The sequence below is a fragment of the Theropithecus gelada genome, chromosome 6 (assembly GCF_003255815.1).
Source record: "Theropithecus gelada isolate Dixy chromosome 6, Tgel_1.0, whole genome shotgun sequence".
Lineage (NCBI taxonomy): Eukaryota > Metazoa > Chordata > Mammalia > Primates > Cercopithecidae > Theropithecus > Theropithecus gelada.
The window spans coordinates 128,752,979-128,768,128 of record NC_037673.1 but is presented as its reverse complement, the minus strand read 5'-3'; the positions used below and the strand labels follow the sequence as shown (position 1 = coordinate 128,768,128).

Below are 15,150 nucleotides of genomic sequence, written 5' to 3'. Positions count from 1 at the left end.
ATATTTTTACAATATAATGTGTTGGGTAAAGAATATTTAATAGTCACTATATTGTAAGTTGAAAATAAAGCTACAGAAAAGGAACCTAACCTTGCCCGCAGATTTTTAACAAGGAAATCTAAACATTTGCATAAAGCATAATAGACTTTAAAAATTATGATAAAGATGTTATCACAGGACTTATTTGTTTCTTTATACTTACTATTCACTATTCTTGCTTCCTGAAGATGGATGGTTATACCTTCAGCAATGTACTTAAATCCTTCTAACATCTTGTGAAGTTATAGTTCTTATCTAGAACTAACTGAAAAAGAAAGCAAAGCTTCTTGAAAATAAACTCCTTTTTTGTGTGCTAAAATATTGTTTTAATACTTCAAAAGAAACGAAAGCTTCTATGAGAAGAATGTTGACCTGTGTCCAGACCAAACAAGGTGAAGAAGTCTTATTTTAACATTTGAGAAATATCAGTTGGGCATCAGATAACATTCCTGAAAGGGATTGAAAACAATGCAGTAGACTACAAAAGAAGCTGCACATCCTTAGGAAGAAAATAAACCGTTTGTCATGGACGGCTTGTCCACATGCGCAAAGTAGAGAGCAACCTAAGATGGCGCCATCCAGTTCCAGGTGCACTGTGATTCCTATCTGAATGCCATTACTATTTAAATTGCTTTTTTTTTTTTTTTTTGAGACAGGGTCTCCTTCTGTCACCCAGGCTGGAGTGCAGTGGGGCAATCTTGGCTCACTGCAACCTCCACCTCCCAGGCTCAAGCAATCCTCCCACCTCAGCCTTCCAAGTGGCTGGGACTACAGCCACACCCCACTACACCCAGCTAATTTTTTTTGTATTGTTGGTAGACATGGGATTTCGCCATTTTGGCCAAGCTGGTCTCAAACTCCTGACCTCAAGTGATCCCCACGCCTTGGCCTCCCAAAATACTGGGATTATAGGTATGAGCCACCATGCCCAGCCTTAAATTTCGTCTTTTAAAAGAGAAAGAGAGCTTAGAATCTGAATCAGTTACCCGAGGCCCTTTATCCTGCAAGATTCTGAATTAGGATCTTCCTATTTTACATGTTAAAAAATGCAAAACTGGTTTATATGGTGGAAAACCCTACAGTTCAGGGCTAGAACTTTAGATTAAATGCATTCATACCCTAGCAGATGTGGTAGCTTGCCTCCAAGATGGCACCCAATGAATGATCCCTGTACCAGGATTGGTCTATGTGACCAAAAGCATATAGCATTAGTGATGATACTTATATCACTTGGGTAATTACATTATAAAAGATGTCCATCATGGATGTTCTTTTTCTCTTTCTCTTGCTCAGAGACAAGCAAGCTGTCATGTTATAAGCAGCCCTTTGAGGGGTCCATGTGATGTCAAGGAATGAAGTCTCCAGCCAGCATTTAATGAGAAACTGAGGCCCACCAACAATCTTGAGTGAACTTGGAAGTAGCTCCTTCAGCATCAGTTGGTTGTTGAGATGACTACTGGCAGGTTAACTGCAACTTCATGGGAGTCTTCTGGACCAGAACCACTCAGTTAAGTGACTCCCACATTCCTGATCCTCAGAAACTCTGAGAAATAATGAATATTTGTTGTTTTAAAATGTTAAATTTTGAGGTATTGTATTATGTGGCAATAGATAACTAATATATAAATTATTTTAATCAAACAATATGTTAAATTAAAGCTCAGAAGAATAAACATCCGTAATTCCTTAATTTGTTTTCCCCTCTATTCTACAGAATAGAATTTTACAGATGAACCTTGTAATTACTTGTGCAATAAGAGACAGTATATTGTATTGGTTAAGTGCATAGCTCTGGATGTATGGTAGTAGAAAGACCAATATTCAATTGCTTTCTTCTTCAATTTCAAGCTTGTGAGCTTGAACAAATTTTAAAAGTGTTTTAAGCCTCAGTGTCCTGGGATGGTAGTGCTTAGCTCAAGCTCCTAGCATATATTAACTACAAACTAAATATTAGCTATAATTATTAGTTTTACTTTGATTATTGACACCAAATAAATACCTTAAGAACTATATGTTCTCCACAGATTTGGATATGTCTGGACGTTATGTAGGCTGGAATAGTCAGCAATTACTTGCCTGAGGAAGGGAAAGCCTCCAAAGAACAAACTCCTCCTTCAAGAAAAGAGTAGGCTGGATGCAGTGGCTCATACTTGTAATCCCAGCATTTTGGCAGGCTGAGGAGGGCGGATCACCTGAGGTTAGGAGTTTGAGACCAGCCTAGGCAACATGGTGAAACCCTGTATCTACTAAAAATACAAAAATTAGCCAGATGTGGTGGCACACTCCTGTAGTCACAGCTACTTGGGAGGCTGAGGTGAGAGGATCACCTGAGCCTGGGAGGTGGAGGTTACAGTGAGCCAAGATCTGCACTGCACTCCAACCTGGGCAACAGAGTAAGACTCTGTCTCAAAAAAAAAAAAAAAAAAAAAGAGTAGAAGGCACAAGCTTAGTCCAATATTATATCTTCAGCATCAGAGTAGAAAATGATTCAGAGGGTCTGTCTGGTGTCTGCTGTAGATCCCGCAAATCTGTGTTTGGATGCTTCTAGTAAGGATCATATGGCAGATGCACCTGACGGATGCACTTGGCAGCAATAACTTATGCATACCTGAAGAATGACCCTATGGTCTAAGAAGAATGTGTGTTCAGAGCTCCGAGATAAGGAATCTGGGAGTGGCCAACCCAGAGATTTCATTTCTTATCTATGACAAACTTCTGAACCACTCCCACCCCCAGCCCATCCTGTAGAATGCAGGCCCTACTAGGCGATCAAAGCCCTTTGTTTTAGGTAAAATGAAGGTTGCCTGGTAGAGGTTGCTAGGGGAAAGGTGTTAAGTAAAAGTGTTATATAAACTGCATGTCTCTTTGTTTGTTTTTGTTTTTTTGAGACAGAGTTTTTGCTGTTGTTGCCCAGACTGGAGTGCAATGGTACAATCTCGGCTCACTGTAACCTCTGCCTCCCGGGTTCAAGTGATTCTCCTGCCTTAGCCTCCCAAGTGGCTGGGATTACAGGTGCCCACCACCAGGCCCGGCTAATTTTTTTGTGTTTAGTAGAGACAGTGTTTCACCATGTTGGTCAGTCTAGTCTCAAATTCCTGACCTCAGGTGATCCACCCACCTCAGCCTCCCAAAGTGCTGGGATTACAGGTATGAGCCACCATGCCTGGCCAACTGCATGCTTTTTACAAGGAGTTTTGGTTCTCCTGTCCAGCCCACTGCCGCTGGACTTCCCTGTACTGTAAGTCCTCTCAATAAACCTTATGTCTCAGTTTCTGATTCTAGGTCTCTTCAGCCTCTTGAACATGGTGCCATCCCTACTGAAATCAATGGGGTCTGACATACAAGGGGAACTTGAACAAAGTCTGAAATAGCTATTTTTTTTTTCTTGTCAAAATCCCTGTAAGACATTATTTGCCTCAGCCTCAGAACATTGAATTATGACCCAAGAGTGGAGAAACAGAGAAGTCTGTCTATGTCATCAGACAACATCCCAAGTGGGATGTCATCACCCCAATGCATATTGGCATTGGGCACAGTAGAACAGTGGTAGCCTAGCAAGACTTGGCACAATTCTGTTGGGTTGCACAGTAGAATGAGAAATCACATTTCTGCTGTTACGTGATTCTGCATTTTAACTCCAGTTTGTTTGGCCTGGACAGATAGGTAACTAGCCTTGAAGACAATGGACCTTGAAACATTCTGAAGACTAGAAAAAGTATGTAATAAAATACTTTGAACAACTGTTTAAGGACTTAAATGTCCAGACTGTTTCTTTAGATGAGTGTAATTTCCAATGTGAAACCTCACCATTTGGCTTCAAGAGGTACAGGACAGTTTTTGAATTTCGCAGAAAAAGTTGTGCATTGCAACAAACTTGACCATCCTATTTGCAATAGTAGAAATGTAAATTCATTGCCTTCAGAGATACCTGCAAAAATGAAATGTGAAATATGCTGCTTACATTTTAAAGACTGGTTATTGCATTCTAGACTAGATGGAAAGACATTAGTGAGGGCCAACATAGAAATATGAGTTTTCCCAAAAGAGTTTTGTGTATATATATGACATGGCAGGACAATTGGGTCACTAGTGGTTTTCACTTCTTCGTTCATTTGGCAAACATATGAATAGACTGATGTGTGCCAAACTCTGTTCTGAGTTCTGGGAATTGAGGAAAGAAACAAGCTATCTGTTCTCATGGCGCTCACATTTTACTTGGAGGATGGAGAGGCTGACAATAAACTTGTACAAATAAATACAAATGTCAAGTAGTGGTAAGTGCCAAGGAGAAAGAAAAGAGAGTAATGGTATAGAATGACAGTCATTGGGTAGCTGCTTTAGATGAATGGTAAGTGAACATGTTTTTGAGAAGGTGATGTCTGAGCTGAGAGGCAAAGGGTAAGAAGGAATCTGTCATGTGAAGATCTGGGAAGCAGGTGTACTAAGCAGAAGAGCAGCAAGTACAAAGACTGTGAGGTAAGAGATGTGCTCAGGGTGACTAAGTAACAGAGGGAAGACCAGCGTGACTAGAACATAGTGATCAAAGTAAATAGTGTTGGAACATAAGTCAGCGACATTGGCAGGAGGCCAGTTTTTATGGAAGCCAGATTGTCTAGTGCCTTGTAGATAGTGGCAAGGAGTTTGGATTTTATTCTAGGTGCATCATTACCAGAATATTTTCTTTTTTTCTTTTTCTTTTTCTTTTTTCTTTTTTTTTTGAGACAGGGTCTCACTGTCACCCAGGCTGGAGTGCAGTGGCATGATCTCGACTCTCTGCAACCTCTGCCTCCTGGGCTCAAGCGATCCTCACACCTCAGCCTCCCCAGTAGCTGGGACTACACGCACCACACCTGGCTAATTTTTGTATTTTTTGTAGAGATGGGATTTTGCCATGTTGCCCAGGCTGGTCTTGAACTCTGCCCACTTTGGCCTCCCAAAGTGCTGGGATTATAGGCATGGGCCACTGTGCCTGGCCTATCAGAGTATTTTCAAGCAGAGAAAAGCATCAGGTCTTATTTCTAGCATAAAAGGAACATTCTGGCTGCTATATAGAGAAGGGACTGTAGAGGACAAGAATGAAAGCAGGTTGACTGATTAGAAAGCATTGCAGCATTATAGGCAAGAGCTTATGATGGCCTGAAGTAGAGTGGTAACTATGGAAGAGATAAATGGATAAATTCAGAATATTTTTGGAAGAAAAAGGTGACATGATTTGCTATTGGATATGGGCATGAAGGAAGGAAATTAAGAATGATTCCCGAATTTTTAGCCTGAGCAATTTTGTAGCTTTTCATGTTTGTTTTTGAAATGGGGAGATTTGGTGGGGTGGGGGTTTGGGAAATTAAAGAGCTTTTTATATTTATTTTTTGCTTTTTAAAAACTGTGGTGAAATACACATAACATTAAATTTACCATTTTAACCACTCTTAAGTGCATTAAGTACATTCACATTGTGCAACCATCACCATCCTCCGTCTGTAGAGAGCTCTTTTCATCTTGCAAAATTGAAACACTGTACCTACTAAACAATAACTCCCCACTCCCCTCCTTACCCTAGCCCCTGAAAACCATTCTATAATACAGAAGTCTCTATGAATTTGACTACTCTCTTAGAGTGGAATCACATAGTATTTGTCCTTTTGTGACTCGCTTTTATGTCACTTAGCATAATGTCTTCAAGGTTCATCCATGTTGTAGCATATGTCAGAATTTCCTTCCTTTTGAAGACTGAATAATATGCCATTATATGCGTATACTACATTTTGTTTACCCATTCATCCATTGATGGACACTTGGGTTGCTTCCATCTTTAGACTATTGTGACTAATGCTGCTGTGAATGTATATGTACAAGTACATGTTTGAGTACTTGCTTTTAATTCTTTGGGTATATACCCAGAAGTGGAATTACTGGATAATGTGGTAATTGTATGTTTAATTTTTTTAAGGAATTGCCATACTGTTTTCCCCGATAGCTGTACCGTTTCACATTCCCACCAACAGTGCACAACAGTTCCAGTTTCTCCACGTCCTCACCAATACTTGTTATTTTCTGTGGTTTTGTTGTTGTTGTTTTGTTTGTTTTTGTTTTTTTTAGAGAAACTATCCTAATGGGTATAAAGTGGTATTTCATTGTGATTTGATTTGCATTTCCCTAATGATTAATTATGTTGAGCATCTTTTCATGTGCTTATTGGCAATTTATGTATTTTCTTTGGAGAAATGTCTACTCAAGTCTTTTGCCCATTTTGAAATCAGGTTTTTTGTTGTTGTTGAATTGCAGGAGTTCTTTATATATTTGGGATCTGAACCACTTATCAGATATATGATTTGCAAATATTTTCTCCCATTCCATGCCTTTTCACTATTGATTATATCCTTTTATACACAGAAGTTTTACATTTTTGATGTAGTCCAAGTTTTATATTGTTTCTTTTGTTGCGTGTGCAAGAGTTTTATTTTGAATGCAATTTTGGGATATCTATTAGACATCCAAGTCAAAATGTCAAATACACAGCTGGATATATGAGTCTGAAGGTCATAAAAGAGATCAGAATGAGATATAAATTAAGGAATCATCCACATATAGATGGTATTTAAGGCCATGGGTCTGGACAGAATCACCCAGGAGAGAAGTCACATAGGAACACATAGGTTTCCCTAGGGAATACAGTCATCTTAGAATAAAATTCCATCGAAGGAGATCAGGAGGTCTTGGCTGAGTTAAATTTGGATAATATAAGTTATTAACTATGTTAATGTGTTATTCTAAGCTAGGTGCCAGGTTAAGGTGGAAATTAGGAGGTCCTGGGCAAGTATCAATTTGCTCTGCTATTGTATTATTGCAAGAATAATACTAACAATAGCGCATGACCTCATTTCATCCTCACAATAGCTCTACGTGACTGATATTCTTGTCTTCACTTTACAGACAAAGAAACAAAAGAGAAGTAAAGTAATTTACCAAGTTGCTATAGTTAGCATGTGGTAGGTCCATATTAGAGCCCTGGTCTGTCTGCATGATGGTTAATTTTATGAGATAGCTAGTAAAACATTGTTTGTGGTCGTGTCTGTGAGGATGTGTCCAGAGAGGTTCACAAGCATTCGAATCACTAGACGGAGCAAATATGGTCTGCCCTCACCAATGTGGTCAGGCATTATCCAATCCACTGAAGGCTCCTGCTTACATAGAACAAAAAGGCAGAGGATGTGCCTATAGTTCCAGCTACTTGGAAGGCTGTGACAGGAAGATGCTCGAGCCTAGGAGTTTGAGGCCAGCCAGGGCAACATAGCAACACCTTTCTCTTTAAAAATAATTTTTTTAAGGCATAGGAAGGGCAAATTCTCTCGTTCTCTCTCTTCTTGAGCTGGGACATCCATTTTCTCCTGCCTTCAGGAAATCAGAGCTCCTCGTTCTTGAATCTTCCAACTCTGGGACTTACACCTTACCCTTTTCCCCTCAGTCCTTCAGACTTGGACTGAATTACACCATCACCTTTCCTGGTTCTCCAGTTTGCAGATAGCATGTCATGGGACTTCTTAGCCTCTGTAATCACATAAGCCAGTTCACATAGTAAGTCTCTTCCTATTGATATATACATATATCTGTAATCCTATTAGTTGGGTTTCTTTGGAAAACCCTAATACCCCTTTATCCACAGTTTTGTTTTCTGCAGTTTCAGTTACCTACGGCCAACTGGGTAAACCAAATAGGTGAGTACAGTAAAATAAAATATTCTAAGAGAGAGAGATGCACATTTGCATGACTTTTATTACAGCACATTGTTACAATCATTCTATTTTATTAGCTATTATTATTAATCTCTTACTCTGCATAATATAACTTAAATTTTATTTTAGGTATGTATGTTTAGGAAAAAACCTAGTATATATAGTGTTCAGTACTATCTGAGGTTTCAGGAATCCCCTGGGGTTCTTGGAAAGTAGCCCCCTGCCTTCAAGCCTGCACTCTCAATTACTGATGCTACAACTCATTACCCTGAAAGATGAAATCTAGCCCTGAGCCCTTATCAACTGGCTGCATTAGATCATTTTAGATCTCCATGTCACCGCAGTCACATTTGTGTGTGGGAGAGATGGTGCTATACCTGCCACCTTCGTTAGCCTGGCTTGCATTCTCTTCTGAACACTCTGGGTCTTATTAACACTGTGCCAGGTTCCCATACACCCCAAATAAAGAAAAAGAAAGTAGATGGATACAATATACATACTAGGCCCAACAGAAGTTATGCTTTTACTCCCTTTCCTCTTCAATTTAGATACTACTATGGTCCTTTGCTTCAGTCTATCTCAGTTCCTTCATTGTCTTGTCGTTCCATTCACCTCTACTGCAAGGCCCCAAATCCTACCATTTGGTCACTGTACTCCTACCCTGGCTCAGTGGAGGAAATCACACAACCATGTGAGTTGGTGTCTCGACACATTTACATTTCCAATCACAATTGGACCCTCAGCCCACTTGTTACTCTCTCAACCCACATTTCCTCGCACCCATCAACAGTCCCCCTTCTCTCTTGTATCTTAAGTCAGCATCCTGGATTGAGAGTCAAGAGTAAAATGGTTTGACTTATTGTGAGCTTAGACTTTGCAAGACTAGTAAACAAAAGGACTGGGGTAGTGGCAAGAGTGTGAATGGGCTGGAGGGATCACAAGGTATAAACTGGAAGGGAAAGGAAATGATATCAGATGAGAGCTGAAGGATTAGGAGAAAAACAAAAGGTCCTAGAATGAGATGGAGCTGTTGTGACTGATGAGTGGCCCAGGGTGTGTCCTCAGCAGCAAGAGTGTGAAGTATAGGTGAAGGTCAAGTACTGCAAGGCTAAGGTATAGCACTACTCATCTTCCTGAGCACAAGAGTCACCAGCACCCTGGGCTGGGTGTCAGAGAGCTCACAGAATGTGGATCACCAACCAGGCAGATGTTGGTAACAGCAACCAGGAGGGCACAGCACAAACCTGAGCAGGTCTTTTATGTATGTGAAGGTGAAGGAGTTATGATTTAGAAATGGCAGTGGGAAGCAAGAAGAATGCTGAGAGCCTGCTCAGCTCTTGGCTTTCAAAATCATGGATAGTGCAAAATGAGTAGCCTTCACTTGAGAGACAGAGCCATGAGGCAAGTGGAGTGCTCAGAAGGATGCCAGATCTCTTTCAAGGAAAGAAGATGGAGAGAACAGCCAGGGATGTACTTGAAAGAGGAGAGTTGCTTGTCTACAATGGAATATGTGTTGCAGAGGACTCAGTTGCAGGGAAGACAACTGCAGGAGGGTGAGCTGGAGGGCTCTGCAGGGACAGGAGCACAGCGGGGCATTAGAATGGGAGTTTTAGATGAGAAGGATTAAATTTGCAGTGCTGGAGGAAGATCATCTCAAGGTTCACAAAATCAAGCTTTAGACTTGTCTGTGCCAACAGACAGAGGCATTGGGTGATAGTTCAAATCCTCATAATTTTTTATAATCCTTTCAGCAGTCTGTTAAATATAACCTTGGTGATAAGCTAAGTTACCTCAGCATAGCAAGCTTGGCTTGGTCTAAATCAGGGTAAAGGTGATTGCTGCCCAAAGGAAGTGGGAGAGACACCCAGCTCTAGATTGGAGAACATGACTTTGACCTGGGTTTCAGCCCCACAGGGCTTAGGCCCAGGGAAGCACTAGGCAAGTTGCTGAGGCCACAAGCAGGAGTTTATAACCAGGCTAGACTAAGCCCACTGATGCAATACTTTTTTTTTTTTTTTTGAGACAGAGTCCCACTCTGTCGCCCAGGCTAGAGTGCAGTGGTGTGATCTTGGTTCAATGCAACCTCTGCCTCCCTGGTTCAAGTGATTCTCCTGCCTCGGCCTCTCAAGTAGCTGGGATTACAGGCACCCGCTACCATGCCTGGCTAAATTGTGTATTTTTTTAGTAGAGACGGGGTTTCACTGTGTTGGCCAGGCTGGTCTTGAGCTCCTGACCTCAAGTGATCCACCTGCCTTGGCCTCTCAGAGGGCTGGGATTACTGGCGTGAGCCACCATGCCCAGCCTGATGCATGAATTTGCATTCTTCATGCTCTTCATCTATGCTTCTGAAGACCTGGCACTTAGTCGACACTCAGTAAGTTTTATTTTTTAACTTCTTTATGATTATAAAAGTAATATGTGAAGCATTTGTAAAGTATGGAAATCTGGAAAAAATAAAACAGAAGTCATCTATAATCTGACTATCCAAATGTACCTTAGCCTTCTTTCTTTTCTTTTCTTTTCTTTTCTTGAGATGGAGTCTTGCTGTGTCACCCAGGCTGGAGTGCAATGGCACGATCTTGGCTCACTGGAACCTCTGCCTCCCGGGTTCAAGCAATTCTCCTGTCTCAGCCTCCCGAGTAGCTGGGATTACAGGCATCCACCACCATGCCCTGCTAATTTTTGTATTTGTAGTAGAGATGGGGTTTTGCCATGTTGGCCAGGCTGGTCTCAAACTCCTGACCTCATGTGATCTGCCCTCCTCAGCCTTCCAAAGTGTTGGGATTACAGGCATGAGCCAATGCACCCGGCTTTTTTTTTTTTTTTTTGAGACAGTTTTGCTCTCTTTGCCCAGGCTGTAGTGCAGTGTGATATTGGCTCACTGCAATCTCCACCTCCCAGGTTCAAGCGATTTTCCTGCCTCAACCTCCTGAGTAGCTGTGACTACAGACAGGTGCCACCAGGCCCAGCTAATTTTTTTGTATTTTTAGTAGAGATAGGGGTTTCACTATATTGGCCAGGTTGGTCTCCAACTCCTAACTTTGGGTGATCTGCCCACCTTAGCCTCCTGAAATGTTGGGATTATAGGCATGAGCCACTGCGCCCAGCTGAGCCTACTTTCTTCTGGTCTTTTTCTCATGCCTCCTCACCACCACCCTGGCCCCCTGCTGTTACATACATATATATGTTTATTTTTTTTTTTTAAAGAGATGAAGTCTTGCTCTGTTGCCCAGGCTGGTAGGCTGATCTCAAACTCCTGGCTTCAGGTGATCCTCCTGCCTTGGCCTCCCAAAGTGCTGTTGTTACAGGCATAAGCCATCACACCTGGCTATTTTTCACGCTTTTAAAACTCAGTTTATTCATTCATTTATTCACTCATTCTTTGGTTAATACTCATATACTGGTTTATTTTATTATTTTATTATGTTATATTTTTAAATACGGCGTCTCACTCTGTGCCCCAGGCTGGAGTGCAGTGGCATGATCATGACTCTGCAACCCCAAACTCCTGGGCTCAAGGGATCCTCCCATCTCAGCCTCCCAAGAACTTAGGATTATAGGCACATACTACCACACTCTGCTAATTTTTTAAAATTAATTAATTTTTTTTCTTTTTTTTTTTTGTAGAACCAGTGTGTGTTAGGCCATTCTTGCATTACTATAAAGAAATACCTGAGACTGGGTAATTTATTAAGAAAAGAGGTTTAGTTGACTCACGATTTCACAGACTGTATAGGAAGTGTGGCACTAGGCATCTGCTCAGCTTCTAGGGAGGCCTCAGGGAGCTTTTACTCATGCTGGAAGGTGAAGGTGGAGCAAGTGTGTCACCTGGTAAAGACAGGAGCAAGGGTGGGGGGAGGTGCCACACCCTTAAACAACCAGATTTCTCAAGAGCTCACTTATTATGATGGGGATAGCTACAAGGTGTGAGGGATCTGCCCCCATGACCAAAACACCTCCCACCAGGCCCCACCTCCAACACTGGAGATTAAATTTCCACATGCGATTTGGACAGGGATAAATATCCAGACTATATCATTTTGCCCCTGGCCCTCCCAAATCTCATGTCCTTCTCAAGTTGCAGAATACAATCATGCCTTCCCAAGAGTTCACCAAAGTCTTAACTCATTCCAGTGTTAACTGAAAAGCCCAAAATTCAAAGTCTCATCTGAGACAAGGCAAGTCTCTTCCACCTATGAGCCTATAAAATCAAAAACAAGCTATTTACTTCCAAGTTACAATGGATGTATAGGCATTGGGGAAACATGCCCATTCCAAAAGAGAAATTGGCCAAAAGAAAGGGGCTACAAGCTCCATACAAATTCAAAACCCAGCAGGGCAATTATTATAAAGCTCCAAAGTAATCTCCTTTGACTCCATGTCCCATATCCAGGGCTCACTGGTGCAAGGAGTGGGCTCCCAAGGCCTTGGGAAGCTCCGCCCCTGTAGTTTGCATAGTACGGCCTCTACAGCTGCTCTTATGGGCTGGAGTTGAGCGCCTGTGGCTTTTCCAGGCACAGGGTGCAAGCTGTCAGTGGATCTATCATTCTTAGGTCTGGAGGGTGGTGACTGTTTTAATTTAATGTAAATTGGCACTAACTGTTTTGATTTCATTTAATGTAACTTAATTTGGGAGAGCTAAGTAATTAAACATGAGGCCAAAGTACATAAGAAAGTGGCAGTCTTTTATTGCAAATATGCACACACTCTCGGACGAGGTTCTCTGGTCCTCAGGTGTGGGGGGCCAGGGAAGTCGTGCCGGCACTCTCGGGTGGTGTTCTCCGGTCCACAAATGCGGGGGCTGAAGAAGTCACGCTGGCTCCTGCCAGTGGCAGACTTTTATGCATTGGTACTGGAAGGGGGAGGGCAGTGGGCAGGATAAGGGCGTGATAGGGGCGTCTCCATAGGCATGGCCGGGTAAGTTTTGATCTCTTCGGATTGACATCACCTGGAGCATGCTCGGTTGATCTGCATCTTCCCGCGCGCGGGAAAGTTGGTGAGGAAGAACCCGGAAGCAACATGGATTATGCCTTCTTGTTCACCTTCCTCCATCTTGTCCTTTCTCCTTCACCCAAACAGTGACCCCTTTCTCACAGCTCCACCAGGCAGTTCCCCAGTGGAGACTGTGTGGAGACTCCAACCCCACATTTCCCCTCCAAACTGCCCTAGTAGAGGTTCTCTGTGAGGGTTCCAGCCCTGCAGCAGGCTTCTGCCTGCTGGGCACCCTGGCTTTCTCATACATCCTCTGAAATCTAGGTAGAGGCTGCCAAGCCTCCTTCACTCTTACAGTCTGCATGCCTGCAGGCTTAACACCACATGGAAGCTGCCAAAGCATATGGCTTGTGTCCTTTGGAGCAGCAACCTGAGCTGTGCCTGGGGCCGCTTGAGCCATAGCTGGAGCTGGAACAGTCTGGATGTGGGGAGCACTGTCCCAAGGAGGCTGTGCAGAGCCGTGGGGCCCTAGGCCTGGCCCACAAAACGATTCTTCCCTCCTAGGTCTCTGGGCCTGTGCCTGTGATGGCAAGGGCTGCCCCTTAGATCTCTGAAATGCCTTCAAGGCCTTTTTCCCATTGTCTTAGCTATTAGTACCTGGCTCTCTTTTAGTTACTCAAATTTCTCTAGCAAGTGGTTGCCCCACAGCCTGCTAGAATTCCTCTACTGAAAATACTTCTTTCTCTGTCACATGGCCAGGCTGCAAATTTTCTAAACTTTTACACTCTGCTTCCCCTTTAAATATAACTTCTAACTTTAAGTCATTTTTTTGCTCTCACATCTGAGTTAGGCAGTTAGATGCAGCCATGTCGCTTCTTGAACACTTTGCTGCTTAGAAATTTCCTCTGCCAGATACCCTAGGTTGTCACTCTGAAGTTCAAACTTTCATAGGTCCCTACAGCATGAACAAAGTGCAGCCAAGTTCTTTGCTAGGGCATAATGAGGGTGACCTTTGCTCCATTTCTAGGTTCCTCATTTCCATCTGAGACCTCGTCAACCACGCCTTCACTTTCCATATCACCATCAGCATTCTGGTTACAACCATTTGACCAGCCAAGCACTATTCTAACTTCTGGGAATACAGAAGTGCTCCTCATGGAACTTAACAGTCTAGTGGAGGAAGAAGGACGATAAATGCAACAAAGAAGTAAATTAGTCAGGATGTCAGAGAGTGGTAAGTCCCATGGAGAAAAATGAAGCAGGGATGCATAAAGTTAGTTCAGAGAGAGAACAGGATACAATTTTAAATAGTGTGATCAGATAAGGGTTTATTAAGAAGGTGGCATTTAGGCCAAGACATGAAGGAAGTAAGAGAGCAAGCTATGTAGATAGCTGGGAAGAGCATTCCTAGGAAGAGGGAACACGTATCTAATAGAGAAGCATGTCTAGTATGTTCAAAGAATAGCAAAGCCTTGGTAGCCTCAATGAAGAAAGCAATGGAGAGAGTAATAAGAGATGAAATCAGCGAGCTAAAGGAGGGCATGAAGATTAGAGTAGGGCCCTATAAACTGGGTGACCACTGTCAAGTGAAATTAAGGCTGTTGAGGCAGAAATGATTTGATAAAGGTTTATTGTAAGCCAAATGTGAGGATAAGCCCAGGAAAACATACCAACAAAGTTGAGAGTGTTCTGGAGTCTGTTACAAGTTGGAAAGCTTTAATAGGAAAGTTAGAAGAAAGGAGGGGGACTCTTTGTACAGGAGTTTTCCTTTTTCATTGGAGGGTACAATACAAAGGTTACAATAATTGGCTACAGTTTGCAACATGAAGACTAAAATGTCTACATGCAAGACAATCAGCAAAACCTTATGACTCAGAAATAAATCAGTGTCCTTTTCAGTGTCAGTAGGTGGTGCATTGATCAGTACATCAACAATTTGAGGAACTCATAAGATTCCTTACTCAGGACAAGGTATCACCATGAATCACAAGACCTTCCCAAGATGGGTTAATTTGGAAGCTGTTTACTTTTAAAGTAAACTGTCAAATGTGACCTGTAGGTTATTGCCATATATAATTTGTCATCCAAACTGGAAGACTTCTAGAATGAAAGGTGGAGGTGAGGGTTATTAATAATTAACACTAGGGCTGGGCGCGGTGGCTCATGCTTGTAATCCCAGTACTTTGGGAGGCCGAGGCGGGCAGATCACGAGGTCAGGAGATTGAGACCATCCTGGCCAACATGGGGAAACCCCATCTCTACTAAAAAAAAAAAAAATTTAGCTGGGCATGGTGGCACATGCCTGTAATCCCAGCTACTCGGGAGGCTGAGGCAGGAGAATCACTTGAACCAGGGAGTCGGAGGTTGCAGTGAGCCAAGATCGTGCCACTGTACTCCAGCCTGGCAACAGAGTGAGATTCCGTCTCAAAAAAAAAAAAAAAAAAAAAAA

General features: G+C 42.4%; 1 long non-coding RNA gene across 1 annotated transcript in view; it reads left to right on the top strand.

Moving 5' to 3' along the window:
- Positions 1-15,150, top strand: part of LOC112625719 — a 57,893-nt gene that overhangs the window by 1,818 nt on the left and 40,925 nt on the right. The window contains exons 2-4 of the long non-coding RNA XR_003119757.1: positions 1,333-1,546; positions 3,094-3,186; positions 7,715-7,751. This is a non-coding gene — a long non-coding RNA (uncharacterized LOC112625719). The remainder of the gene's footprint in view (positions 1-1,332; positions 1,547-3,093; positions 3,187-7,714; positions 7,752-15,150) is intronic.